Raw genomic sequence first — 24,878 nt, forward strand, 5'->3', positions numbered from 1 at the left:
AACTAGGCCACATCAGACGCAACCTGTATGTAGATGTATGGTGCAAGGGAAATATCCCCCTGCTCCCACACAACTAATTAATACTAGTTGACAACAGAAATAAAATTTCTGTCGATAGTATTTGAACCAGTCTTATTCATTTGCGAATTCCATGCATTCCTTCTTGCAGATAACAGTGCCTTGCAAATCACTCAATTCATGTTTGCTAGCCAAACGCGCTCCTCCTAAATGTTCCGTACATCATGCATTAGTGCTGATTATCAAGACTGTGTTGTGTGTCAGCCGTTTATGGTCATCAATTGCACTCTTCTTGTGTTGCTCACTCATTCTTGTAACTCAAAAGTACGTCGTTGTCATCCAAGCCTAGCACTTGGAGCAGGCCAAATCAAATGGCTCGTCCCCGTGCCACTCGAGAAACTCCCACAAGGCTTTCATGACATGTCGCAATCAAAGTCCTTCCACAACCTGTAGCGACATTGCTGCAACGACGCGGGTCCCGATACCAAAAGTATGACTTATGCTTGCTTCTATTCTATATAATAAAACCACCACTCGGAAAGCGCTATTCCCTTCCCACATCCCTCAGAATGTGGTGAACGATCATCGATTACAACCAAGATGCGATGAATCTCGATCGCAAGCCTCACGCTCAGGGACAGTGCTACCACTCATCATCGTGGTTACGTCTACTCCAGCTTTGAACTAGAGAGAGTTGAAGACATACTACAGAAATGATCCTGTGAAGTATGATCTTGCTAGCAAGCTATCACCGCTCGCTACTTATGCCACGAGACCGTCAACACGCCCTACGAGAATACGACACACTCTTCACATTTCGCGATTTACTTATCGAAGAATTTCTTAAGCTCGGACATTCTGCAAAGAACCTACTTCTACTCTTACTTGGCCGCCATGATCTCACTCAGCTATTTTGTGCGCTACCAGTGCTTCTTGTCTTCCGAAATGAGAGACCATTGCCTCACGCGAGACTGTATGTAAACACCGCTTGCACCTCCGGCCGCTAGATGGGGGCCTGGGGCACATACAGTAGCATCCTATGGCGCAAGCAGACATGCCAAATAGCCACTGAAAGACAAACACACAAGACGGCGTTCATACAACTCTTGTGCTTTCTTTAAAGCCGCCTCTCTCTTCGAAAATTTTCGCACCGCACTAGTTTATTCACCTCACCCTAACAGTGCAAACTCTTGTCGATATATCGCCACTTTCATGCATACTTCCTCTTTCGTTTCACTTTGCGTCTAGCTTGATACCCGCCCAAGAGCTGCTGATATATAATACTCGCAATAAATGTGTTTCTCTCTGTATCTCTTTTCGCCTATCACGAGTATTGCTTTTCCTCACATGGCAATTATGAAAACACCCACAGCTAAACAAACACTTACACTCAGCGCCACGTCCATACTATCAATCATACGCCAGTAATTTCACAGCTACTTGCTCCACTAATACATTTCTTATGTCTACTGTTAAACAGATGAAGAATCAAAGTATACAACAAGTCTCTGTGAACATCACTGTCAGGACATTTTACAGACCTACGCATACCATGCCAATCTTTATGCTTCAACTATGATGGCCATGTGCTATGAATAAAGAAATTTCTCATAAAATAACAATTTTACGACTACTCCGACAAGCTCCTTACTAAAATGCTAGATGTTTAGCAATCTCCCCCCCCCCCCCCTCAAAAAATCATCTCAGAATAATCTCAAGCAGTGCTTACATCCCATGAGCACTTCTTTGCAAACAAAACCACAAACTACTTTTTATACTAGCTTCCTTGTCACAGTGAACAGGAAACTAATGCTAGTGCCTCAGTTTACTAAAAAGCTTTTTTCGCTTGCAACAAATAAACTACCAACTTGAACCACTTGGATTTTCAGACACACACAGAAAACTTAATTCCACAGAAATTTAGGAGTAACAGTGGTTACCTCACATTTTCACACACACTCAAATAGCTACTTCTGTGCACTTCACACAATGTTCTCATCGTGTTCCACCAGAGAACACAGTTATCACTATGAATGGATTCTGGTAAAAGAGCATTAAAAAAAAAAAAACAGCCTGATCAAAGTGATTATCTGCCAATATCATGTCACTCTATACCCGAGGGAAACTAGAATGCAGGGAAAGGAGCTTTGTTGTGAGCAATGTGTTGGTATTTCATCATTTACTGGCCAAAGTCTTCTCAAGCCAAGTATGCACCAGCTCTGTCTATGGCTGGGTCAATCAAGAGCCCCTATCAATTTTACTTAAAAGACAAGCAGCATCAACAACTCACAGGAGGCACTGAACATTTATACCATTATCTGCACCACCTTCCACTGATTTACTGAAGAAGAAACTGCAAAGTCTGGCCAATTTTGAACACAAGTAATCTTGAAAACATTGGAGTCAACAGCAGATACATAGTTTCCAAGACTGTAGCTAGGAACAACCCTTCCATTTCAAGATTTATCTCTCACTGAGACACATCATACCCAAACTACAACTACCAGGAAATTGCTACTCAATTCATCTCTAGCTATCTATGTCATATTCAACAACTGTCTCTTTCTCACCTAAATCTTCTACAAAACTGAGTACACTGTTATGAACAAAGAACCAATGCCACATTATGGCAACAAGCCAGTGCCACTAATATCCACTCTATTGAAAACAATTGAAATGCTCATCCTGCCCAACTAACCACCATCTACAGCCCAAATCTCACTCACATCATACCTACAAATCACAAACTTGTGCGGTAAAAATAATTTTGGGTTTCAAAACACAATCTACTAATCACATACTAGTATTTATTACAAAGCCTCTCAATTCATCATTCACTTCCAAATATCGGCTTATATGCTGTTGTGCAACTGCAGTGCAAGTAAACACCCTCAAATCATCTAGAACTGAGATGCGGAAAGGGTTCACCAAGAGTTTCCAGGACAATAAATAGCGCTCTCTCTCTCTCTCTCTCTCTTTACACAATCGCCTAACACACTGCAAGCCATTTCAGGGCAAATGTACTTGTTTCATTATACTACGAAACGGCCAATTGCATTTTCAAATTAAAAAAGCATCTACCTGATCCAACGTGATCCGCTACTCCACGCCCTTCATTCTCACAACACAACCTACCTCTTGCTAATTACATTACGTTTTACTTGTGATTATGGCTCAGCAATAGCCGAGCACTACGAAAAATACCTTATAGACTCATTTAATGTTCCCCTCCACGGAAATCTTTAGTAAAAGGCGAAAGATTTATTCGTTTTGAAGGGAAACCAGAGTGCCGATCAAAGCCCTCACTTCAATACTTATGGCTGCTTCTCTATTGCTTCTCCGCGAGAACGCGGAAAATTCTTTCCGTCTTGTCTACTTCTCTACCGTCAACAGACTTCCAGTGCCATGCAAGCACACACCCCAAACTAACTGTCAGCGCTGAAATACGTGTCTGCCAAATGTCGTCGATATTACTCTTTAGATAACTATTTTCATCATTTCTGTCACCATTCAAGCTGCTTCATTACCTCACCTGCCGACAGATGGCAGCACGCCTAATTCCTCTCGGCGACCCACCGTCAGACACACAACTAACTGCCCGCACTGCTCTGCATCTAACACTAATCTCTCTCCTCCCCACCACACTCGTTCACTGAAAAAACAGGCAACTAGATAGTTCTTTGAACGCAAAACTAGGCCACATCAGACGCAACCTGTATGTAGATGTATGGTGCAAGGGAAATATCCCCCTGCTCCCACACAACTAATTAATACTAGTTGACAACAGAAATAAAATTTCTGTCGATAGTATTTGAACCAGTCTTATTCATTTGCGAATTCCATGCATTCCTTCTTGCAGATAACAGTGCCTTGCAAATCACTCAATTCATGTTTGCTAGCCAAACGCGCTCCTCCTAAATGTTCCGTACATCATGCATTAGTGCTGATTATCAAGACTGTGTTGTGTGTCAGCCGTTTATGGTCATCAATTGCACTCTTCTTGTGTTGCTCACTCATTCTTGTAACTCAAAAGTACGTCGTTGTCATCCAAGCCTAGCACTTGGAGCAGGCCAAATCAAATGGCTCGTCCCCGTGCCACTCGAGAAACTCCCACAAGGCTTTCATGACATGTCGCAATCAAAGTCCTTCCACAACCTGTAGCGACATTGCTGCAACGACGCGGGTCCCGATACCAAAAGTATGACTTATGCTTGCTTCTATTCTATGTAATAAAACCACCACTCGGAAAGCGCTATTCCCTTCCCACATCCCTCAGAATGTGGTGAACGATCATCGATTACAACCAAGATGCGATGAATCTCGATCGCAAGCCTCACGCTCAGGGACAGTGCTACCACTCATCATCGTGGTTACGTCTACTCCAGCTTTGAACTAGAGAGAGTTGAAGACATACTACAGAAATGATCCTGTGAAGTATGATCTTGCTAGCAAGCTATCACCGCTCGCTACTTATGCCACGAGACCGTCAACACGCCCTACGAGAATACGACACACTCTTCACATTTCGCGATTTACTTATCGAAGAATTTCTTAAGCTCGGACATTCTGCAAAGAACCTACTTCTACTCTTACTTGGCCGCCATGATCTCACTCAGCTATTTTGTGCGCTACCAGTGCTTCTTGTCTTCCGAAATGAGAGACCATTGCCTGGCCGCTAGATGGGGGCCTGGGGCACATACAGTAGCATCCTATGGCGCAAGCAGACATGCCAAATAGCCACTGAAAGACAAACACACAAGACGGCGTTCATACGACTCTTGTGCTTTCTTTAAAGCCGCCTCTCTCTTCGAAAATTTTCGCACCGCACTAGTTTATTCACCTCACCCTAACAGTGCAAACTCTTGTCGATATATCGCCACTTTCATGCATACTTCCTCTTTCGTTTCACTTTGCGTCTAGCTTGATACCCGCCCAAGAGCTGCTGATATATAATACTCGCAATAAATGTGTTTCTCTCTGTATCTCTTTTCGCCTATCACGAGTATTGCTTTTCCTCACATGGCAATTATGAAAACACCCACAGCTAAACAAACACTTACACTCAGCGCCACGTCCATACTATCAATCATACGCCAGTAATTTCACAGCTACTTGCTCCACTAATACATTTCTTATGTCTACTGTTAAACAGATGAAGAATCAAAGTATACAACAAGTCTCTGTGAACATCACTGTCAGGACATTTTACAGACCTACGCATACCATGCCAATCTTTATGCTTCAACTATGATGGCCATGTGCTATGAATAAAGAAATTTCTCATAAAATAACAATTTTACGACTACTCCGACAAGCTCCTTACTAAAATGCTAGATGTTTAGCAATCTCCCCCCCCCCCCTCAAAAAATCATCTCAGAATAATCTCAAGCAGTGCTTACATCCCATGAGCACTTCTTTGCAAACAAAACCACAAACTACTTTTTATACTAGCTTCCTTGTCACAGTGAACAGGAAACTAATGCTAGTGCCTCAGTTTACTAAAAAGCTTTTTTCGCTTGCAACAAATAAACTACCAACTTGAACCACTTGGATTTTCAGACACACACAGAAAACTTAATTCCACAGAAATTTAGGAGTAACAGTGGTTACCTCACATTTTCACACACACTCAAATAGCTACTTCTGTGCACTTCACACAATGTTCTCATCGTGTTCCACCAGAGAACACAGTTATCACTATGAATGGATTCTGGTAAAAGAGCATTAAAAAAAAAAAAACAGCCTGATCAAAGTGATTATCTGCCAATATCATGTCACTCTATACCCGAGGGAAACTAGAATGCAGGGAAAGGAGCTTTGTTGTGAGCAATGTGTTGGTATTTCATCATTTACTGGCCAAAGTCTTCTCAAGCCAAGTATGCACCAGCTCTGTCTATGGCTGGGTCAATCAAGAGCCCCTATCAATTTTACTTAAAAGACAAGCAGCATCAACAACTCACAGGAGGCACTGAACATTTATACCATTATCTGCACCACCTTCCACTCATTTACTGAAGAAGAAACTGCAAAGTCTGGCCAATTTTGTACACAAGTAATCTTGAAAACATTGGAGTCAACAGCAGATACATAGTTTCCAAGACTGTAGCTAGGAACAACCCTTCCATTTCAAGATTTATCTCTCACTGAGACACATCATACCCAAACTACAACTACCAGGAAATTGCTACTCAATTCATATCTAGCTATCTATGTCATATTCAACAACTGTCTCTTTCTCACCTAAATCTTCTACAAAACTGAGTACACTGTTATGAACAAAGAACCAATGCCACATTATGGCAACAAGCCAGTGCCACTAATATCCACTCTATTGAAAACAATTGAAATGCTCATCCTGCCCAACTAACCACCATCTACAGCCCAAATCTCACTCACATCATACCTACAAATCACAAACTTGTGCGGTAAAAATAATTTTGGGTTTCAAAACACAATCTACTAATCACATACTAGTATTTATTACAAAGCCTCTCAATTCATCATTCACTTCCAAATATCGGCTTATATGCTGTTGTGCAACTGCAGTGCAAGTAAACACCCTCAAATCATCTAGAACTGAGATGCGGAAAGGGTTCACCAAGAGTTTCCAGGACAATAAATAGCGCTCTCTCTCTCTCTCTCTTTACACAATCGCCTAACACACTGCAAGCCATTTCAGGGCAAATGTACTTGTTTCATTATACTACGAAACGGCCAATTGCATTTTCAAATTAAAAAAGCATCTACCTGATCCAACGTGATCCGCTACTCCACGCCCTTCATTCTCACAACACAACCTACCTCTTGCTAATTACATTACGTTTTACTTGTGATTATGGCTCAGCAATAGCCGAGCACTACGAAAAATACCTTATAGACTCATTTAATGTTCTCCTCCACGGAAATCTTTAGTAAAAGGCGAAAGATTTATTCGTTTTGAAGGGAAACCAGAGTGCCGATCAAAGCCCTCACTTCAATACTTATGGCTGCTTCTCTATTGCTTCTCCGCGAGAACGCGGAAAATTCTTTCCGTCTTGTCTACTTCTCTACCGTCAACAGACTTCCAGTGCCATGCAAGCACACACCCCAAACTAACTGTCAGCGCTGAAATACGTGTCTGCCAAATGTCGTCGATATTACTCTTTAGATAACTATTTTCATCATTTCTGTCACCATTCAAGCTGCTTCATTACCTCACCTGCCGACAGATGGCAGCACGCCTAATTCCTCTCGGCGACCCACCGTCAGACACACAACTAACTGCCCGCACTGCTCTGCATCTAACACTAATCTCTCTCCTCCCCACCACACTCGTTCACTGAAAAAACAGGCAACTAGATAGTTCTTTGAACGCAAAACTAGGCCACATCAGACGCAACCTGTATGTAGATGTATGGTGCAAGGGAAATATCCCCCTGCTCCCACACAACTAATTAATACTAGTTGACAACAGAAATAAAATTTCTGTCGATAGTATTTGAACCAGTCTTATTCATTTGCGAATTCCATGCATTCCTTCTTGCAGATAACAGTGCCTTGCAAATCACTCAATTCATGTTTGCTAGCCAAACGCGCTCCTCCTAAATGTTCCGTACATCATGCATTAGTGCTGATTATCAAGACTGTGTTGTGTGTCAGCCGTTTATGGTCATCAATTGCACTCTTCTTGTGTTGCTCACTCATTCTTGTAACTCAAAAGTACGTCGTTGTCATCCAAGCCTAGCACTTGGAGCAGGCCAAATCAAATGGCTCGTCCCCGTGCCACTCGAGAAACTCCCACAAGGCTTTCATGACATGTCGCAATCAAAGTCCTTCCACAACCTGTAGCGACATTGCTGCAACGACGCGGGTCCCGATACCAAAAGTATGACTTATGCTTGCTTCTATTCTATATAATAAAACCACCACTCGGAAAGCGCTATTCCCTTCCCACATCCCTCAGAATGTGGTGAACGATCATCGATTACAACCAAGATGCGATGAATCTCGATCGCAAGCCTCACGCTCAGGGACAGTGCTACCACTCATCATCGTGGTTACGTCTACTCCAGCTTTGAACTAGAGAGAGTTGAAGACATACTACAGAAATGATCCTGTGAAGTATGATCTTGCTAGCAAGCTATCACCGCTCGCTACTTATGCCACGAGACCGTCAACACGCCCTACGAGAATACGACACACTCTTCACATTTCGCGATTTACTTATCGAAGAATTTCTTAAGCTCGGACATTCTGCAAAGAACCTACTTCTACTCTTACTTGGCCGCCATGATCTCACTCAGCTATTTTGTGCGCTACCAGTGCTTCTTGTCTTCCGAAATGAGAGACCATTGCCTCACGCGAGACTGTATGTAAACACCGCTTGCACCTCCGGCCGCTAGATGGGGGCCTGGGGCACATACAGTAGCATCCTATGGCGCAAGCAGACATGCCAAATAGCCACTGAAAGACAAACACACAAGACGGCGTTCATACGACTCTTGTGCTTTCTTTAAAGCCGCCTCTCTCTTCGAAAATTTTCGCACCGCACTAGTTTATTCACCTCACCCTAACAGTGCAAACTCTTGTCGATATATCGCCACTTTCATGCATACTTCCTCTTTCGTTTCACTTTGCGTCTAGCTTGATACCCGCCCAAGAGCTGCTGATATATAATACTCGCAATAAATGTGTTTCTCTCTGTATCTCTTTTCGCCTATCACGAGTATTGCTTTTCCTCACATGGCAATTATGAAAACACCCACAGCTAAACAAACACTTACACTCAGCGCCACGTCCATACTATCAATCATACGCCAGTAATTTCACAGCTACTTGCTCCACTAATACACTTCTTATGTCTACTGTTAAACAGATGAAGAATCAAAGTATACAACAAGTCTCTGTGAACATCACTGTCAGGACATTTTACAGACCTACGCATACCATGCCAATCTTTATGCTTCAACTATGATGGCCATGTGCTATGAATAAAGAAATTTCTCATAAAATAACAATTTTACGACTACTCCGACAAGCTCCTTACTAAAATGCTAGATGTTTAGCAATCTCCCCCCCCCCCTCAAAAAATCATCTCAGAATAATCTCAAGCAGTGCTTACATCCCATGAGCACTTCTTTGCAAACAAAACCACAAACTACTTTTTATACTAGCTTCCTTGTCACAGTGAACAGGAAACTAATGCTAGTGCCTCAGTTTACTAAAAAGCTTTTTTCGCTTGCAACAAATAAACTACCAACTTGAACCACTTGGATTTTCAGACACACACAGAAAACTTAATTCCACAGAAATTTAGGAGTAACAGTGGTTACCTCACATTTTCACACACACTCAAATAGCTACTTCTGTGCACTTCACACAATGTTCTCATCGTGTTCCACCAGAGAACACAGTTATCACTATGAATGGATTCTGGTAAAAGAGCATTAAAAAAAAAAAACAGCCTGATCAAAGTGATTATCTGCCAATATCATGTCACTCTATACCCGAGGGAAACTAGAATGCAGGGAAAGGAGCTTTGTTGTGAGCAATGTGTTGGTATTTCATCATTTACTGGCCAAAGTCTTCTCAAGCCAAGTATGCACCAGCTCTGTCTATGGCTGGGTCAATCAAGAGCCCCTATCAATTTTACTTAAAAGACAAGCAGCATCAACAACTCACAGGAGGCACTGAACATTTATACCATTATCTGCACCACCTTCCACTGATTTACTGAAGAAGAAACTGCAAAGTCTGGCCAATTTTGTACACAAGTAATCTTGAAAACATTGGAGTCAACAGCAGATACATAGTTTCCAAGACTGTAGCTAGGAACAACCCTTCCATTTCAAGATTTGTCTCTCACTGAGACACATCATACCCAAACTACAACTACCAGGAAATTGCTACTCAATTCATCTCTAGCTATCTATGTCATATTCAACAACTGTCTCTTTCTCACCTAAATCTTCTACAAAACTGAGTACACTGTTATGAACAAAGAACCAATGCCACATTATGGCAACAAGCCAGTGCCACTAATATCCACTCTATTGAAAACAATTGAAATGCTCATCCTGCCCAACTAACCACCATCTACAGCCCAAATCTCACTCACATCATACCTACAAATCACAAACTTGTGCGGTAAAAATAATTTTGGGTTTCAAAACACAATCTACTAATCACATACTAGTATTTATTACAAAGCCTCTCAATTCATCATTCACTTCCAAATATCGGCTTATATGCTGTTGTGCAACTGCAGTGCAAGTAAACACCCTCAAATCATCTAGAACTGAGATGCGGAAAGGGTTCACCAAGAGTTTCCAGGACAATAAATAGCGCTCTCTCTCTCTCTCTCTCTCTCTTTACACAATCGCCTAACACACTGCAAGCCATTTCAGGGCAAATGTACTTGTTTCATTATACTACGAAACGGCCAATTGCATTTTCAAATTAAAAAAGCGTCTACCTGATCCAACGTGATCCGCTACTCCACGCCCTTCATTCTCACAACACAACCTACCTCTTGCTAATTACATTACGTTTTACTTGTGATTATGGCTCAGTAATAGCCGAGCACTACGAAAAATACCTTACAGACTCATTTAATGTTCCCCTCCACGGAAATCTTTAGTAAAAGGCGAAAGATTTATTCGTTTTGAAGGGAAACCAGAGTGCCGATCAAAGCCCTCACTTCAATACTTATGGCTGCTTCTCTATTGCTTCTCCGCGAGAACACGGAAAATTCTTTCCGTCTTGTCTACTTCTCTACCGTCAACAGACTTCCAGTGCCATGCAAGCACACACCCCAAACTAACTGTCAGCGCTGAAATACGTGTCTGCCAAATGTCGTCGATATTACTCTTTAGATAACTATTTTCATCATTTCTGTCACCATTCAAGCTGCTTCATTACCTCACCTGCCGACAGATGGCAGCACGCCTAATTCCTCTCGGCGACCCACCGTCAGACACACAACTAACTGCCCGCACTGCTCTGCATCTAACACTAATCTCTCTCCTCCCCACCACACTCGTTCACTGAAAAAACAGGCAACTAGATAGTTCTTTGAACGCAAAACTAGGCCACATCAGACGCAACCTGTATGTAGATGTATGGTGCAAGGGAAATATCCCCCTGCTCCCACACAACTAATTAATACTAGTTGACAACAGAAATAAAATTTCTGTCGATAGTATTTGAACCAGTCTTATTCATTTGCGAATTCCATGCATTCCTTCTTGCAGATAACAGTGCCTTGCAAATCACTCAATTCATGTTTGCTAGCCAAACGCGCTCCTCCTAAATGTTCCGTACATCATGCATTAGTGCTGATTATCAAGACTGTGTTGTGTGTCAGCCGTTTATGGTCATCAATTGCACTCTTCTTGTGTTGCTCACTCATTCTTGTAACTCAAAAGTACGTCGTTGTCATCCAAGCCTAGCACTTGGAGCAGGCCAAATCAAATGGCTCGTCCCCGTGCCACTCGAGAAACTCCCACAAGGCTTTCATGACATGTCGCAATCAAAGTCCTTCCACAACCTGTAGCGACATTGCTGCAACGACGCGGGTCCCGATACCAAAAGTATGACTTATGCTTGCTTCTATTCTATATAATAAAACCACCACTCGGAAAGCGCTATTCCCTTCCCACATCCCTCAGAATGTGGTGAACGATCATCGATTACAACCAAGATGCGATGAATCTCGATCGCAAGCCTCACGCTCAGGGACAGTGCTACCACTCATCATCGTGGTTACGTCTACTCCAGCTTTGAACTAGAGAGAGTTGAAGACATACTACAGAAATGATCCTGTGAAGTATGATCTTGCTAGCAAGCTATCACCGCTCGCTACTTATGCCACGAGACCGTCAACACGCCCTACGAGAATACGACACACTCTTCACATTTCGCGATTTACTTATCGAAGAATTTCTTAAGCTCGGACATTCTGCAAAGAACCTACTTCTACTCTTACTTGGCCGCCATGATCTCACTCAGCTATTTTGTGCGCTACCAGTGCTTCTTGTCTTCCGAAATGAGAGACCATTGCCTCACGCGAGACTGTATGTAAACACCGCTTGCACCTCCGGCCGCTAGATGGGGGCCTGGGGCACATACAGTAGCATCCTATGGCGCAAGCAGACATGCCAAATAGCCACTGAAAGACAAACACACAAGACGGCGTTCATACGACTCTTGTGCTTTCTTTAAAGCCGCCTCTCTCTTCGAAAATTTTCGCACCGCACTAGTTTATTCACCTCACCCTAACAGTGCAAACTCTTGTCGATATATCGCCACTTTCATGCATACTTCCTCTTTCGTTTCACTTTGCGTCTAGCTTGATACCCGCCCAAGAGCTGCTGATATATAATACTCGCAATAAATGTGTTTCTCTCTGTATCTCTTTTCGCCTATCACGAGTATTGCTTTTCCTCACATGGCAATTATGAAAACACCCACAGCTAAACAAACACTTACACTCAGCGCCACGTCCATACTATCAATCATACGCCAGTAATTTCACAGCTACTTGCTCCACTAATACATTTCTTATGTCTACTGTTAAACAGATGAAGAATCAAAGTATACAACAAGTCTCTGTGAACATCACTGTCAGGACATTTTACAGACCTACGCATACCATGCCAATCTTTATGCTTCAACTATGATGGCCATGTGCTATGAATAAAGAAATTTCTCATAAAATAACAATTTTACGACTACTCCGACAAGCTCCTTACTAAAATGCTAGATGTTTAGCAATCTCCCCCCCCCCCCTCAAAAAATCATCTCAGAATAATCTCAAGCAGTGCTTACATCCCATGAGCACTTCTTTGCAAACAAAACCACAAACTACTTTTTATACTAGCTTCCTTGTCACAGTGAACAGGAAACTAATGCTAGTGCCTCAGTTTACTAAAAAGCTTTTTTCGCTTGCAACAAATAAACTACCAACTTGAACCACTTGGATTTTCAGACACACACAGAAAACTTAATTCCACAGAAATTTAGGAGTAACAGTGGTTACCTCACATTTTCACACACACTCAAATAGCTACTTCTGTGCACTTCACACAATGTTCTCATCGTGTTCCACCAGAGAACACACTTATCACTATGAATGGATTCTGGTAAAAGAGCATTAAAAAAAAAACAAACAGCCTGATCAAAGTGATTATCTGCCAATATCATGTCACTCTATACCCGAGGGAAACTAGAATGCAGGGAAAGGAGCTTTGTTGTGAGCAATGTGTTGGTATTTCATCATTTACTGGCCAAAGTCTTCTCAAGCCAAGTATGCACCAGCTCTGTCTATGGCTGGGTCAATCAAGAGCCCCTATCAATTTTACTTAAAAGACAAGCAGCATCAACAACTCACAGGAGGCACTGAACATTTATACCATTATCTGCACCACCTTCCACTGATTTACTGAAGAAGAAACTGCAAAGTCTGGCCAATTTTGAACACAAGTAATCTTGAAAACATTGGAGTCAACAGCAGATACATAGTTTCCAAGACTGTAGCTAGGAACAACCCTTCCATTTCAAGATTTATCTCTCACTGAGACACATCATACCCAAACTACAACTACCAGGAAATTGCTACTCAATTCATCTCTAGCTATCTATGTCATATTCAACAACTGTCTCTTTCTCACCTAAATCTTCTACAAAACTGAGTACACTGTTATGAACAAAGAACCAATGCCACATTATGGCAACAAGCCAGTGCCACTAATATCCACTCTATTGAAAACAATTGAAATGCTCATCCTGCCCAACTAACCACCATCTACAGCCCAAATCTCACTCACATCATACCTACAAATCACAAACTTGTGCGGTAAAAATAATTTTGGGTTTCAAAACACAATCTACTAATCACATACTAGTATTTATTACAAAGCCTCTCAATTCATCATTCACTTCCAAATATCGGCTTATATGCTGTTGTGCAACTGCAGTGCAAGTAAACACCCTCAAATCATCTAGAACTGAGATGCGGAAAGGGTTCACCAAGAGTTTCCAGGACAATAAATAGCGCTCTCTCTCTCTCTCTCTCTCTTTACACAATCGCCTAACACACTGCAAGCCATTTCAGGGCAAATGTACTTGTTTCATTATACTACGAAACGGCCAATTGCATTTTCAAATTAAAAAAGCATCTACCTGATCCAACGTGATCCGCTACTCCACGCCCTTCATTCTCACAACACAACCTACCTCTTGCTAATTACATTACGTTTTACTTGTGATTATGGCTCAGCAATAGCCGAGCACTACGAAAAATACCTTATAGACTCATTTAATGTTCCCCTCCACGGAAATCTTTAGTAAAAGGCGAAAGATTTATTCGTTTTGAAGGGAAACCAGAGTGCCGATCAAAGCCCTCACTTCAATACTTATGGCTGCTTCTCTATTGCTTCTCCGCGAGAACGCGGAAAATTCTTTCCGTCTTGTCTACTTCTCTACCGTCAACAGACTTCCAGTGCCATGCAAGCACACACCCCAAACTAACTGTCAGCGCTGAAATACGTGTCTGCCAAATGTCGTCGATATTACTCTTTAGATAACTATTTTCATCATTTCTGTCACCATTCAAGCTGCTTCATTACCTCACCTGCCGACAGATGGCAGCACGCCTAATTCCTCTCGGCGACCCACCGTCAGACACACAACTAACTGCCCGCACTGCTCTGCATCTAACACTAATCTCTCTCCTCCCCACCACACTCGTTCACTGAAAAAACAGGCAACTAGATAGTTCTTTGAACGCAAAACTAGGCCACATCAGACGCAACCTGTATGTAGATGTATGGTGCAAGGGAAATATCCCCCTGCTCCCACACAACTAATTAATACTAGTTGACAACAGAAATAAAATTTCTGTCGATAGTATTTGAACCAGTCTTATTCATTTGCGAATTCCATGCATTCCTTCTTGCAGATAACAGTGCCTTGCAAATCACTCAATTCATGTTTGCTAGCCAAACGCGCTCCTCCTAAATGTTCCGTACATCATGCATTAGTGCTGATTATCAAGACTGTGTTGTGTGTCAGCCGTTTATGGTCATCAATTGCACTCTTCTTGTGTTGCTCACTCATTCTTGTAACTCAAAAGTACGTCGTTGTCATCCAAGCCTAGCACTTGGAGCAGGCCAAATCAAATGGCTCGTCCCCGTGCCACTCGAGAAACTCCCACAAGGCTTTCATGACATGTCGCAATCAAAGTCCTTCCACAACCTGTAGCGACATTGCTGCAACGACGCGGGTCCCGATACCAAAAGTATGACTTATGCTTGCTTCTATTCTATGTAATAAAACCACCACTCGGAAAGCGCTATTCCCTTCCCACATCCCTCAGAATGTGGTGAACGATCATCGATTACAACCAAGATGCGATGAATCTCGATCGCAAGCCTCACGCTCAGGGACAGTGCTACCACTCATCATCGTGGTTACGTCTACTCCAGCTTTGAACTAGAGAGAGTTGAAGACATACTACAGAAATGATCCTGTGAAGTATGATCTTGCTAGCAAGCTATCACCGCTCGCTACTTATGCCACGAGACCGTCAACACGCCCTACGAGAATACGACACACTCTTCACATTTCGCGATTTACTTATCGAAGAATTTCTTAAGCTCGGACATTCTGCAAAGAACCTACTTCTACTCTTACTTGGCCGCCATGATCTCACTCAGCTATTTTGTGCGCTACCAGTGCTTCTTGTCTTCCGAAATGAGAGACCATTGCCTCACGCGAGACTGTATGTAAACACCGCTTGCACCTCCGGCCGCTAGATGGGGGCCTGGGGCACATACAGTAGCATCCTATGGCGCAAGCAGACATGCCAAATAGCCACTGAAAGACAAACACACAAGACGGCGTTCATACGACTCTTGTGCTTTCTTTAAAGCCGCCTCTCTCTTCGAAAATTTTCGCACCGCACTAGTTTATTCACCTCACCCTAACAGTGCAAACTCTTGTCGATATATCGCCACTTTCATGCATACTTCCTCTTTCGTTTCACTTTGCGTCTAGCTTGATACCCGCCCAGATACCCCGCCCAAGAGCTGCTGATATATAATACTCGCAATAAATGTGTTTCTCTCTGTATCTCTTTTCGCCTATCACGAGTATTGCTTTTCCTCACATGGCAATTATGAAAACACCCACAGCTAAACAAACACTTACACTCAGCGCCACGTCATACTATCAATCATACGCCAGTAATTTCACAGCTACTTGCTCCACTAATACATTTCTTATGTCTACTGTTAAACAGATGAAGAATCAAAGTATACAACAAGTCTCTGTGAACATCACTGTCAGGACATTTTACAGACCTACGCATACCATGCCAATCTTTATGCTTCAACTATGATGGCCATGTGCTATGAATAAAGAAATTTCTCATAAAATAACAATTTTACGACTACTCCGACAAGCTCCTTACTAAATGCTAGATGTTTAGCAATCTCCCCCCCCCCCCTCAAAAATCATCTCAGAATAATCTCAAGCAGTGCTTACATCCCATGAGCACTTCTTTGCAAACAAAACCACAAACTACTTTTTATACTAGCTTCCTTGTCACAGTGAACAGGAAACTAATGCTAGTGCCTCAGTTTACTAAAAAGCTTTTTTCGCTTGCAACAAATAAACTACCAACTTGAACCACTTGGATTTTCAGACACACACAGAAAACTTAATTCCACAGAAATTTAGGAGTAACAGTGGTTACCTCACATTTTCACACACACTCAAATAGCTACTTCTGTGCACTTCACACAATGTTCTCATCGTGTTCCACCAGAGAACACAGTTATCACTATGAATGGATTCTGGTAAAAGAGCATTAAAAAAAAAAACAAACAGCCTGATCAAAGTGATTATCTGCCAATATCATGTCACTCTATACCCGAGGGAAACTAGAATGCAGGGAAAGGAGCTTTGTTGTGAGCAATGTGTTGGTATTTCATCATTTACTGGCCAAAGTCTTCTCAAGCCAAGTATGCACCAGCTCTGTCTATGGCTGGGTCAATCAAGAGCCCCTATCAATTTTACTTAAAAGACAAGCAGCATCAACAACTCACAGGAGGCACTGAACATTTATACCATTATCTGCACCACCTTCACTGATTTACTGAAGAAGAAACTGCAAAGTCTGGCCAATTTTGTACACAAGTAATCTTGAAAACATTGGAGTCAACAGCAGATACATAGTTTCCAAGACTGTAGCTAGGAACAACCCTTCCATTTCAAGATTTATCTCTCACTGAGACACATCATACCCAAACTACAACTACCAGGAAATTGCTACTCAATTCATCTCTAGCTATCTATGTCATATTCAACAACTGTCTCTTTCTCACCTAAATCTTCTACAAAACTGAGTACACTGTTATGAACAAAGAACCAATGCCACATTATGGCAACAAGCCAGTGCCACTAATATCCACTCTATTGAAAACAATTGAAATGCTCATCCTGCCCAACTAACCACCATCTACAGCCCAAATCTCACTCACATCATACCTACAAATCACAAACTTGTGCGGTAAAAATAATTTTGGGTTTCAAAACACAATCTACTAATCACATACTAGTATTTATTACAAAGCCTCTCAATTCATCATTCACTTCCAAATATCGGCTTATATGCTGTTGTGCAACTGCAGTGCAAGTAAACACCCTCAAATCATCTAGAACTGAGATGCGGAAAGGGTTCACCAAGAGTTTCCAGGACAATAAATAGCGCTCTCTCTCTCTCTCTCTCTCTTTACACAATCGCCTAACACACTGCAAGCCATTTCAGGGCAAATGTACTTGTTTCATTATACTACGAAACGGCCAATTGCATTTTCAAATTAAAAAAGCATCTACCTGATCCAACGTGATCCGCTACTCCACGCCCTTCATTCTCACAACACAACCTACCTCTTGCTAATTACATTACGTTTTACTTGTGATTATGGCTCAGCAATAGCCGAGCACTACGAAAAATACCTTATAGACTCATTTAATGTTCCCCTCCACGGAAATCTTTAGTAAAAGGCGAAAGATTTATTCGTTTTGAAGGGAAACCAGAGTGCCGATCAAAGCCCTCACTTCAATACTTATGGCTGCTTCTCTATTGCTTCTCCGCGAGAACACGGAAAATTCTTTCCGTCTTGTCTACTTCTCTACCGTCAACAGACTTCCAGTGCCATGCAAGCACACACCCCAAACTAACTGTCAGCGCTGAAATACGTGTCTGCCAAATGTCGTCGATATTACTCTTTAGATAACTATTTTCATCATTTCTGTCACCATTCAAGCTGCTTCATTACCTCACCTGCCGACAGATGGCAGCACGCCTAATTCCTCTCGGCGACCCACCGTCAGACACACAACTAACTGCCCGCACTGCTCTGCATCTAACACTAATCTCTCTCCTCCCCACCACACTCGTTCACTGAAAAAACAGGCAACTAGATAGTTCTTTGAACGCAAAACTAGGCCACATCAGACGCAACCTGTATGTAGATGTATGGTGCAAGGGAAATATCCCCCTGCTCCCACACAACTAATTAATACTAGTTGACAACAGAAATAAAATTTCTGTCGATAGTATTTGAACCAGTCTTATTCATTTGCGAATTCCATGCATTCCTTCTTGCAGATAACAGTGCCTTGCAAATCACTCAATTCATGTTTGCTAGCCAAACGCGCTCCTCCTAAATGTTCCGTACATCATGCATTAGTGCTGATTATCAAGACTGTGTTGTGTGTCAGCCGTTTATGGTCATCAATTGCACTCTTCTTGTGTTGCTCACTCATTCTTGTAACTCAAAAGTACGTCGTTGTCATCCAAGCCTAGCACTTGGAGCAGGCCAAATCAAATGGCTCGTCCCCGTGCCACTCGAGAAACTCCCACAAGGCTTTCATGACATGTCGCAATCAAAGTCCTTCCACAACCTGTAGCGACATTGCTGCAACGACGCGGGTCCCGATACCAAAAGTATGACTTATGCTTGCTTCTATTCTATATAATAAAACCACCACTCGGAAAGCGCTATTCCCTTCCCACATCCCTCAGAATGTGGTGAACGATCATCGATTACAACCAAGATGCGATGAATCTCGATCGCAAGCCTCACGCTCAGGGACAGTGCTTACCACTCATCATCGTGGTTACGTCTACTCCAGCTTTGAACTAGAGAGAGTTGAAGACATACTACAGAAATGATCCTGTGAAGTATGATCTTCCTAGCAAGCTATCACCGCTCGCTACTTATGCCACGAGACCGTCAACACGCCCTACGAGAATACGACACACTCTTCACATTTCGCGATTTACTTATCGAAGAATTTCTTAAGCTCGGACATTCTGCAAAGAACCTACTTCTACTCTTACTTGGCCGCCATGATCTCACTCAGCTATTTTGTGCGCTACCAGTGCTTCTTGTCTTCCGAAATGAGAGACCATTGCCTCACGCGAGACTGTATGTAAACACCGCTTGCACCTCCGGCCGCTAGATGGGGGCCTGGGGCACATACAGTAGCATCCTATGGCGCAAGCAGACATGCCAAATAGCCACTGAAAGACAAACACACAAGACGGCGTTCATACGACTCTTGTGCTTTCTTAAAGCCGCCTCTCTCTTCGAAAATTTTCGCACCGCACTAGTTTATTCACCTCACCCTAACAGTGCAAACTCTTGTCGATATATCGCCACTTTCATGCATACTTCCTCTTTCGTTTCACTTTGCGTCTAGCTTGATACCCGCCCAAGAGCTGCTGATATATAATACTCGCAATAAATGTGTTTCTCTCTGTATCTCTTTTCGCCTATCACGAGTATTGCTTTTCCTCACATGGCAATTATGAAAACACCCACAGCTAAACAAACACTTACACTCAGCGCCACGTCCATACTATCAATCATACGCCAGTAATTTCACAGCTACTTGCTCCACTAATACATTTCTTATGTCTACTGTTAAACAGATGAAGAATCAAAGTATACAACAAGTCTCTGTGAACATCACTGTCAGGACATTTTACAGACCTACGCATACCATGCCAATCTTTATGCTTCAACTATGATGGCCATGTGCTATGAATAAAGAAATTTCTCATAAAATAACAATTTTACGACTACTCCGACAAGCTCCTTACTAAAATGCTAGATGTTTAGCAATCTCCCCCCCCCCCTCAAAAAATCATCTCAGAATAATCTCAAGCAGTGCTTACATCCCATGAGCACTTCTTTGCAAACAAAACCACAAACTACTTTTTATACTAGCTTCCTTGTCACAGTGAACAGGAAACTAATGCTAGTGCCTCAGTTTACTAAAAAGCTTTTTTCGCTTGCAACAAATAAACTACCAACTTGAACCACTTGGATTTTCAGACACACACAGAAAACTTAATTCCACAGAAATTTAGGAGTAACAGTGGTTACCTCACATTTTCACACACACTCAAATAGCTACTTCTGTGCACTTCACACAATGTTCTCATCGTGTTCCACCAGAGAACACAGTTATCACTATGAATGGATTCTGGTAAAAGAGCATTAAAAAAAAAACAAACAGCCTGATCAAAGTGATTATCTGCCAATATCATGTCACTCTATACCCGAGGGAAACTAGAATGCAGGGAAAGGAGCTTTGTTGTGAGCAATGTGTTGGTATTTCATCATTTACTGGCCAAAGTCTTCTCAAGCCAAGTATGCACCAGCTCTGTCTATGGCTGGGTCAATCAAGAGCCCCTATCAATTTTACTTAAAAGACAAGCAGCATCAACAACTCACAGGAGGCACTGAACATTTATACCATTATCTGCACCACCTTCCACTCATTTACTGAAGAAGAAACTGCAAAGTCTGGCCAATTTTGTACACAAGTAATCTTGAAAACATTGGAGTCAACAGCAGATACATAGTTTCCAAGACTGTAGCTAGGAACAACCCTTCCATTTCAAGATTTATCTCTCACTGAGACACATCATACCCAAACTACAACTACCAGGAAATTGCTACTCAATTCATCTCTAGCTATCTATGTCATATTCAACAACTGTCTCTTTCTCACCTAAATCTTCTACAAAACTGAGTACACTGTTATGAACAAAGAACCAATGCCACATTATGGCAACAAGCCAGTGCCACTAATATCCACTCTATTGAAAACAATTGAAATGCTCATCCTGCCCAACTAACCACCATCTACAGCCCAAATCTCACTCACATCATACCTACAAATCACAAACTTGTGCGGTAAAAATAATTTTGGGTTTCAAAACACAATCTACTAATCACATACTAGTATTTATTACAAAGCCTCTCAATTCATCATTCACTTCCAAATATCGGCTTATATGCTGTTGTGCAACTGCAGTGCAAGTAAACACCCTCAAATCATCTAGAACTGAGATGCGGAAAGGGTTCACCAAGAGTTTCCAGGACAATAAATAGCGCTCTCTCTCTCTCTCTTTACACAATCGCCTAACACACTGCAAGCCATTTCAGGGCAAATGTACTTGTTTCATTATACTACGAAACGGCCAATTGCATTTTCAAATTAAAAAAGCATCTACCTGATCCAACGTGATCCGCTACTCCACGCCCTTCATTCTCACAACACAACCTACCTCTTGCTAATTACATTACGTTTTACTTGTGATTATGGCTCAGCAATAGCCGAGCACTACGAAAAATACCTTATAGACTCATTTAATGTTCCCCTCCACGGAAATCTTTAGTAAAAGGCGAAAGATTTATTCGTTTTGAAGGGAAACCAGAGTGCCGATCAAAGCCCTCACTTCAATACTTATGGCTGCTTCTCTATTGCTTCTCCGCGAGAACGCGGAAAATTCTTTCCGTCTTGTCTACTTCTCTACCGTCAACAGACTTCCAGTGCCATGCAAGCACACACCCCAAACTAACTGTCAGCGCTGAAATACGTGTCTGCCAAATGTCGTCGATATTACTCTTTAGATAACTATTTTCATCATTTCTGTCACCATTCAAGCTGCTTCATTACCTCACCTGCCGACAGATGGCAGCACGCCTAATTCCTCTCGGCGACCCACCGTCAGACACACAACTAACTGCCCGCACTGCTCTGCATCTAACACTAATCTCTCTCCTCCCCACCACACTCGTTCACTGAAAAAACAGGCAACTAGATAGTTCTTTGAACGCAAAACTAGGCCACATCAGACGCAACCTGTATGTAGATGTATGGTGCAAGGGAAATATCCCCCTGCTCCCACACAACTAATTAATACTAGTTGACAACAGAAATAAAATTTCTGTCGATAGTATTTGAACCAGTCTTATTCATTTGCGAATTCCATGCATTCCTTCTTGCAGATAACAGTGCCTTGCAAATCACTCAATTCATGTTTGCTAGCCAAACGCGCTCCTCCTAAATGTTCCGTACATCATGCATTAGTGCTGATTATCAAGACTGTGTTGTGTGTCAGCCGTTTATGGTCATCAATTGCACTCTTCTTGTGTTGCTCACTCATTCTTGTAACTCAAAAGTACGTCGTTGTCATCCAAGCCTAGCACTTGGAGCAGGCCAAATCAAATGGCTCGTCCCCGTGCCACTCGAGAAACTCCCACAAGGCTTTCATGACATGTCGCAATCAAAGTCCTTCCACAACCTGTAGCGACATTGCTGCAACGACGCGGGTCCCGATACCAAAAGTATGACTTATGCTTGCTTCTATTCTATATAATAAAACCACCACTCGGAAAGCGCTATTCCCTTCCCACATCCCTCAGAATGTGGTGAACGATCATCGATTACAACCAAGATGCGATGAATCTCGATCGCAAGCCTCACGCTCAGGGACAGTGCTACCACTCATCATCGTGGTTACGTCTACTCCAGCTTTGAACTAGAGAGAGTTGAAGACATACTACAGAAATGATCCTGTGAAGTATGATCTTCCTAGCAAGCTATCACCGCTCGCTACTTATGCCACGAGACCGTCAACACGCCCTACGAGAATACGACACACTCTTCACATTTCGCGATTTACTTATCGAAGAATTTCTTAAGCTCGGACATTCTGCAAAGAACCTACTTCTACTCTTACTTGGCCGCCATGATCTCACTCAGCTATTTTGTGCGCTACCAGTGCTTCTTGTCTTCCGAAATGAGAGACCATTGCCTCACGCGAGACTGTATGTAAACACCGCTTGCACCTCCGGCCGCTAGATGGGGGCCTGGGGCACATACAGTAGCATCCTATGGCGCAAGCAGACATGCCAAATAGCCACTGAAAGACAAACACACAAGACGGCGTTCATACGACTCTTGTGCTTTCTTTAAAGCCGCCTCTCTCTTCGAAAATTTTCGCACCGCACTAGTTTATTCACCTCACCCTAACAGTGCAAACTCTTGTCGATATATCGCCACTTTCATGCATACTTCCTCTTTCGTTTCACTTTGCGTCTAGCTTGATACCCGCCCAAGAGCTGCTGATATATAATACTCGCAATAAATGTGTTTCTCTCTGTATCTCTTTTCGCCTATCACGAGTATTGCTTTTCCTCACATGGCAATTATGAAAACACCCACAGCTAAACAAACACTTACACTCAGCGCCACGTCCATACTATCAATCATACGCCAGTAATTTCACAGCTACTTGCTCCACTAATACATTTCTTATGTCTACTGTTAAACAGATGAAGAATCAAAGTATACAACAAGTCTCTGTGAACATCACTGTCAGGACATTTTACAGACCTACGCATACCATGCCAATCTTTATGCTTCAACTATGATGGCCATGTGCTATGAATAAAGAAATTTCTCATAAAATAACAATTTTACGACTACTCCGACAAGCTCCTTACTAAAATGCTAGATGTTTAGCAATCTCCCCCCCCCCTCAAAAAATCATCTCAGAATAATCTCAAGCAGTGCTTACATCCCATGAGCACTTCTTTGCAAACAAAACCACAAACTACTTTTTATACTAGCTTCCTTGTCACAGTGAACAGGAAACTAATGCTAGTGCCTCAGTTTACTAAAAAGCTTTTTTCGCTTGCAACAAATAAACTACCAACTTGAACCACTTGGATTTTCAGACACACACAGAAAACTTAATTCCACAGAAATTTAGGAGTAACAGTGGTTACCTCACATTTTCACACACACTCAAATAGCTACTTCTGTGCACTTCACACAATGTTCTCATCGTGTTCCACCAGAGAACACAGTTATCACTATGAATGGATTCTGGTAAAAGAGCATTAAAAAAAAAAACAAACAGCCTGATCAAAGTGATTATCTGCCAATATCATGTCACTCTATACCCGAGGGAAACTAGAATGCAGGGAAAGGAGCTTTGTTGTGAGCAATGTGTTGGTATTTCATCATTTACTGGCCAAAGTCTTCTCAAGCCAAGTATGCACCAGCTCTGTCTATGGCTGGGTCAATCAAGAGCCCCTATCAATTTTACTTAAAAGACAAGCAGCATCAACAACTCACAGGAGGCACTGAACATTTATACCATTATCTGCACCACCTTCCACTGATTTACTGAAGAAGAAACTGCAAAGTCTGGCCAATTTTGTACACAAGTAATCTTGAAAACATTGGAGTCAACAGCAGATACATAGTTTCCAAGACTGTAGCTAGGAACAACCCTTCCATTTCAAGATTTATCTCTCACTGAGACACATCATACCCAAACTACAACTACCAGGAAATTGCTACTCAATTCATCTCTAGCTATCTATGTCATATTCAACAACTGTCTCTTTCTCACCTAAATCTTCTACAAAACTGAGTACACTGTTATGAACAAAGAACCAATGCCACATTATGGCAACAAGCCAGTGCCACTAATATCCACT

The 24,878-nt window shown here is 42.2% G+C and overlaps 13 non-coding genes across 13 annotated transcripts; all 13 read right to left on the minus strand.

The window, feature by feature from the left end:
• Positions 1 to 547: 547 nt before the first annotated feature.
• Positions 548 to 754, minus strand: LOC126178513 (small nucleolar RNA U3). Its single transcript, XR_007536404.1, has one exon. It is a non-coding gene; the product is annotated as a small nucleolar RNA U3 (small nucleolar RNA).
• Positions 755 to 3,189: 2,435 nt separating this feature from the next.
• On the minus strand, positions 3,190 to 3,308 carry LOC126178602 (U5 spliceosomal RNA). Its single transcript, XR_007536487.1, has one exon. It is a non-coding gene; the product is annotated as a U5 spliceosomal RNA (small nuclear RNA).
• Positions 3,309 to 4,255: 947 nt separating this feature from the next.
• On the minus strand, positions 4,256 to 4,462 carry LOC126178514 (small nucleolar RNA U3). The gene has a single exon (XR_007536405.1). It is a non-coding gene; the product is annotated as a small nucleolar RNA U3 (small nucleolar RNA).
• A 2,393-nt stretch (positions 4,463 to 6,855) lies between these two features.
• Positions 6,856 to 6,974, minus strand: LOC126178655 (U5 spliceosomal RNA). The gene has a single exon (XR_007536540.1). It is a non-coding gene; the product is annotated as a U5 spliceosomal RNA (small nuclear RNA).
• Positions 6,975 to 7,921: 947 nt separating this feature from the next.
• Positions 7,922 to 8,128, minus strand: LOC126178515 (small nucleolar RNA U3). Its single transcript, XR_007536406.1, has one exon. It is a non-coding gene; the product is annotated as a small nucleolar RNA U3 (small nucleolar RNA).
• Positions 8,129 to 10,561: 2,433 nt separating this feature from the next.
• On the minus strand, positions 10,562 to 10,680 carry LOC126178642 (U5 spliceosomal RNA). The gene has a single exon (XR_007536527.1). It is a non-coding gene; the product is annotated as a U5 spliceosomal RNA (small nuclear RNA).
• A 947-nt stretch (positions 10,681 to 11,627) lies between these two features.
• LOC126178516 (small nucleolar RNA U3) lies at positions 11,628 to 11,834 on the minus strand. Its single transcript, XR_007536407.1, has one exon. It is a non-coding gene; the product is annotated as a small nucleolar RNA U3 (small nucleolar RNA).
• A 2,434-nt stretch (positions 11,835 to 14,268) lies between these two features.
• LOC126178603 (U5 spliceosomal RNA) lies at positions 14,269 to 14,387 on the minus strand. The gene has a single exon (XR_007536488.1). It is a non-coding gene; the product is annotated as a U5 spliceosomal RNA (small nuclear RNA).
• Positions 14,388 to 15,334: 947 nt separating this feature from the next.
• LOC126178517 (small nucleolar RNA U3) lies at positions 15,335 to 15,541 on the minus strand. Its single transcript, XR_007536408.1, has one exon. It is a non-coding gene; the product is annotated as a small nucleolar RNA U3 (small nucleolar RNA).
• A 2,444-nt stretch (positions 15,542 to 17,985) lies between these two features.
• LOC126178604 (U5 spliceosomal RNA) lies at positions 17,986 to 18,104 on the minus strand. Its single transcript, XR_007536489.1, has one exon. It is a non-coding gene; the product is annotated as a U5 spliceosomal RNA (small nuclear RNA).
• A 947-nt stretch (positions 18,105 to 19,051) lies between these two features.
• Positions 19,052 to 19,259, minus strand: LOC126178570 (small nucleolar RNA U3). Its single transcript, XR_007536458.1, has one exon. It is a non-coding gene; the product is annotated as a small nucleolar RNA U3 (small nucleolar RNA).
• Positions 19,260 to 21,685: 2,426 nt separating this feature from the next.
• LOC126178605 (U5 spliceosomal RNA) lies at positions 21,686 to 21,804 on the minus strand. The gene has a single exon (XR_007536490.1). It is a non-coding gene; the product is annotated as a U5 spliceosomal RNA (small nuclear RNA).
• A 947-nt stretch (positions 21,805 to 22,751) lies between these two features.
• On the minus strand, positions 22,752 to 22,958 carry LOC126178519 (small nucleolar RNA U3). The gene has a single exon (XR_007536410.1). It is a non-coding gene; the product is annotated as a small nucleolar RNA U3 (small nucleolar RNA).
• Between the last annotated feature and the right edge of the window lie 1,920 nt (positions 22,959 to 24,878).

The sequence above is a fragment of the Schistocerca cancellata genome, chromosome 3 (genome assembly GCF_023864275.1).
Source record: "Schistocerca cancellata isolate TAMUIC-IGC-003103 chromosome 3, iqSchCanc2.1, whole genome shotgun sequence".
NCBI lineage: Eukaryota > Metazoa > Arthropoda > Insecta > Orthoptera > Acrididae > Schistocerca > Schistocerca cancellata.